This window comes from Lissotriton vulgaris, chromosome 8 (assembly GCF_964263255.1).
Source record: "Lissotriton vulgaris chromosome 8, aLisVul1.2, whole genome shotgun sequence".
NCBI classification, from domain to species: Eukaryota; Metazoa; Chordata; class Amphibia; order Caudata; family Salamandridae; genus Lissotriton; species Lissotriton vulgaris.
Window position 1 is genome coordinate 1,266,191,632 of NC_141696.1, and position 5,409 is coordinate 1,266,197,040.

The following is a 5,409-nucleotide window of genomic DNA, read 5'->3' on the forward strand; positions in this document are numbered from 1 at the left end:
CAGTTTTATCTGGTAAAGCGAATGATTAGAGGTCTTGGGGCCGAAACGATCTCAACCTATTCTCAAACTTTAAATGGGTAAGAAGCCCGGCTCGCTGGCGTGGAGCCGGGGATGGAATGCGAGTGCCTAGTGGGCCACTTTTGGTAAGCAGAACTGGCGCTACGGGATGAACCGAACGCCGGGTTAAGGCGCCCGATGCCGACGCTCATCAGACCCCAGAAAAGGTGTTGGTTGATATAGGACCAATATGGTCAAGTATAAGCCGGAACTCTGGGGACCGATTTTTGTAAACATTTTTAATAGTCTCCCGTTTGTCCCAATACCTGCAACCTGGTCCACGAGCATAATTGTGCCCATTTATAAAAAGGGCGAAAGATCTGACCCTGTAAATTACAGGCTCATTTCGCTCCTGGACAACACACTGAAGATCTTGGGTAGGGTATTGTACAACAGAGTTAACGACTGGGCTGAGGAAATGGGGGTACTAGACCGTTGTCAAATGGGTTTTAGATGTATGGTTGGGACTATCGAACAATGCCTAAATTTAAATCTTTTAATAAGCAAATACAACATAGCCAAGGCATCGCCCATTTACCTTGCATTTATGGATTTATCATCCGCATTTGACCTGGTAAATAGGTCAAAATTGTGGTCGACTCTTTTGTCCTACGGCCTAGATGCCCCCCTGGTACATTTCCTCGCCTACCTGCACAAGATACAAAGGCGCAAGTACGGATTGACATGGAGGGCACAGTCTCCGGGCCAATTAATGTTGAAAGAGGTGTGAGGCAGGGGTGCGTTTTAGCACCCCTGTTATTTATTGTCTATATAAATGGCCTGAGCAATTCCCTGAAGAGGGCCACATCAGATGTTCCCAAAATTAAAGGAGGCTTACTACCCTGTCTTTTGTATGCGGATGACGCTGTGCTCATGGGATTAACACCTAATGCCCTACGCGCACTAGTCATGGATTTTTCTTCCTATATGGGGAACTTGGACCTTAAAGTAAATTTTAATAAATCATTTATTATGTCCTGTGGGCTGGGTGCCAGGCAACTAAATTCCATCACGACAGGAGCTGATAAGCTGCTCTCAACTAAAACTTTTCCATACCTAGGTATGGTCTTTGCTGCGAACGGCCTGTGGAGTGGGCATATTTCCCATGCCACAGGTAAGTTCTCAAAGGCCATAAACTCAATCCTATCCCTTCACAGACCGAAGAAAATTGGAGCAACTAAGGCAATCCTAAAGATATACAGTCTACAATGTTCTCCTGTGGCAACCTACGGCGCCGAAATCTGGGGGCTAGTAAAAACCCCTACATTACAAAGAGAAGAGAATCGGCTCTGTAGGAAACTCTGTAGAGCTCCCATTTCATCATCGGGGTACATTTGTCACTCAGAGTTGAATATACCGTATATCAGTGATTTTATTGCTGCAAGGCCTGCACTATTTTGGTTGGCTATTTGGGCTAATGAATATGCTAGTTTAACACAGGATATCCTGAGGGAGTGCTTAGCCTGTGATAAATGGAAAGGATTCCATGGCTTCCTGCTATACAGGAAAGTTTGTCTAGCATAGGCAGAGGCGATCTCTTTGATAATCCATCTCACATTAAGAGTAATGATAAAAAGGAAGTCCAATTTGAATTATATGCCACCTATAATGAAAGGAGACTGTCAGATGAGATGCGGAAACAAACTGTTGTGTCCTATACCAACAATGGCTTATTTATTCAACATCTTCCATTGTATTTGATATTGCCAATGTGTAATTGGGAAAGATCCCTACTTTTCAGAAAGAGAGCCGGAACTATTAAGTTCTCACTCTGTTTCCCTCTGGGACACAGCACATCTGGAAATATTCAGTGTCCTTGCGACGGAGTCAGTAAACAAAATGACTTACACTTCTTTTTTATTTGTAAGTTTTATATGAAATATATTAAATGGTTTTTAGCCCCATATTTTAAAAAACATAGACCGCTCTCCTTGAATCAGTCCTATTTAATGCTCCTGAAATTAGAGGATGATGAACTTATATTCCGCACAAGCACTTTCTTAAAAGTTATTTTTAATGTACGTAAAACTATGGAATGTCCCTGATTTATTTGCACTTTTCATGATTGTTGACCTCCTTTGCACTTTGTACAGTGAAAATATGTTACTTTGTAATCGTATTGATATGTACTTTATAACATTTATTACATTTATTGTAATTTTAAAAAATGTTGAATTGTATTTTAAACTGTGCTTTTATGGATTTTTTGGAATCCGAATAAAGATTTTGAATCGAATCGAATCGGTAGGACCTAAGCAATTACAGTCGCTAGCTGCCACCGAAGCGCCGGACAGAAGATCTTCGAGCTCCAAGAAGCCCCGTCCCCAAGCATCACACAGTTCCAAGAGGGACATGTACAGGAATTTATATAGCGCAAATCACCGAGTGGTTTCTAAGCGCTTGCTTAGGGAACCCGTCCTGGTATTCCCCTGTGAGATAACCCCGGCAGGGTATCTGCAAGGTGAAAGCCAGGCATCCCGCTGCGAGGGGCCGTTGTGGAGATTAAGCGAGCTATTGCCCAGAGTCGCAGAGTGTGAACCCGTGAATCGAGTAGGCACTGGAGCGAGAATTGTCGAGTCCATGGACATTTTAGGACTCAAGACCCCGCCGAGCCGGGAATCCAACCCTGGTCCCGGGCTGACCTCTGCTTCCAGGTCTGCCTCCTCTAACTAGTGAGCCACACATCACCACTGCATCTCCTGCGATGTGGGCCTCCATCTTCTGTGCTCTGCTGAGGCCTCCCTGCAACTCTCCGTGCCTGCTGCCAGAGGGCCATGCTGGGGATTACCATTGATTCCTGCTGGCTCTTCTGCTTGCTGAGGGCCAGTCCTGACTCAGCCCTGCTGGATAAGTCCCTCAGATCTTGCTGGTCTGCAACTTAGCCTTTCATTGTGCAACACATCTGTTGCGTTTGCCAAGACATTTTGGCGGACCTGTCGGCCACTGACCGTCCTGCATCTCATTAACAGATGTGGGACAGGTCGTAGACATCTCCTGTGCCTCTGCAACATCACCTGGGCTCCACAGCTGCAGCTTTAAAACATCTGTGCTACAGTATAGTACCTCCGACAAGGGCTGGCATCATGCCCCTGCTCCTCCGGGTGGTTTGGACTTTGTCCCCTCTTTTTACAGGTACTCCTCATCTGGAATCCGCATCTTGGTTCTGATGATCTGGTTCACGAGACTCTGTAGCAGCTGGACATCTGAGGTTCCCCATTCACGTCAACCTGCAGCTCCGACATCACTTCGCACCAATGCACCTGGTCTCCCTGGTGTAGGTATCCTGGTTCTCTGCATATCCATGGGTGGGGTCTTCCTTCACCCTCCCTGGTCTCAATGAGTTTCCTTGTGGGGCCTTTAGTAAGGGTCCTGAAACATTTAAACTCCAACTGCGATTTCCCCACGTTCTCCTATGGACACTGACCCGGGGTATCACTTCTGCACACGGGTACCTAGCAACTCTTAGTTACTTACCTGTGGTGGTTCTGTGCCCCCCTGATCCCTAGGTATTGTTAGTCTTGGTTTGGTACTCACCTCGCATTCCATTTACTTAGTATATGGTTCCTCTCCCCCTCCAAAAGGGGCACAAGTGTGATATGTGCTTTACTTACCTGTTTAGCTGTACAAAAGGCGGGGTGATGGACGGAGCATCTGAATCAATCAAACACTCACACCCAGTCAAAAGATCTGGGTTTAATCCATCACCGATCTTTAGCCCACTCTGCCACCCCAGTTCAGACATGGCTATATGCAAATCAGTCTGACCCTGTGCCTCATGGGAACAGTCCAGCCCGAACTGCCAAGCCATGTCTTCCCTGGACCGGAAACAAGCTTCCAAGGACCGGTTTCTGGCATTCCAGCCGTCTTCAGCCTGGCTTGCTTGAATCCAGTGGCAAAGTGAACAGGGGACTCACGTCTGAGCATACCCTGCCACACTTGTGGCGGCCAAAAGCGGTACAAAAGGGGGTGGTGATGGACGAAGCATCTGAATCAATCAAACACTCACACCCAGTTAAAAGATCTGGGTTTAATCCATCACCGTTCTTTAGCCCACTCTGCCATCCCAGTTCAGACATGGCTATATGCAAATCAATCTGACCCTGTGCCTCATGGGAACAGTCCAGCCCGAACTGCCAAGCCATGTCTCCCTGGACCGGAAACAAGCTTCCGAGGACCGGTTTCTGGCATTCCAGCCGTCTTCATCCCGGCTTGCTTGAATCCAGTGGCAAAGTGAGCAAGGGACTCACGTCTGAGCATACCCTACCACACTTGTGGCGGCCAAAAGCGGTACAAAAGGGGTGGTGATGGACGGAGCATCTGAATCAAACAAACACTCACACCCAGTCAAAAGATATGGGTTTAATCCATCACCGTTCTTTAGCCCACTCTGCCACCCCAGTTCAGACATGTCCATATGCAAATCAGTCTGACCCTGTGCCTCATGGGAACAGTCCAGCCCGAACTGCCAAGCCATGCCTTCCCTGGACCGGAAACAAGCTTCCGGGGAACGGTTTCTGGCATTCCAGCCGTCTTCACCCCGGCTTGCTTGAATCCAGTGGTGTGGAGAGCATGGGACTCACGTCTGAGCATACCCATCCCACTCGGGGTGACAAATGAAAAAACCACAGTTGATGGACAGAATGCAGAACAATGTCATACATTCACTCCAGTACAGAGATCTGGGCCTAAATCCATCGTTTTTTTGCACTCCACACCACCCCAGTTCAGACATGCCCATATGCAAATCAGTCTGAACCTGTGCCTCATGGGAACAGTCCAGCCCGAACTGCCAAGCCATGCCTTCCCTGGACCAGAAACAAGCTTCCGAGGACCGGTTTCTGGCATTCCAGCCGTCTTCAGCCCGGCTTGCTTGAATCCAGTGGTGTGGAGAGCATGGGACTCACGTCTGAGCATACCCATCCCACTCGGGGCGACAAATGCAGCATTGCGTATCTTGGGAACACTACAAGGGTTTAACAAATGAGACCTCATTGGGTTATCCAAGGTAGGTGATCTCTGGTCTGAGCAGTTGATCCCTTTGCTGACTTGCAGTGAGACTTCCAACTGGCCCCCACAGAAACATACCGTTACTTACTGGTTTGGAGTGCCCTCCAGACAGCGCTTTTTCAGGGGCGAGTATTTGCCCGACTACTCCCCACTGGAGGATAGACTACTCGACAACCATGTTACCCAAGGCGACATCCCTCACATATCGTAAACTGCTTAACAATACTCCGGACACCCTTATACAGTAGCAGGATAAATGGGCCTTGAATTTGGGTGGGATAGAGGATGATGAATGGCTGGAGGCCCTGGCCTCCCTAAGGGAAGAGGCGATCAAGGCTGGGTTTT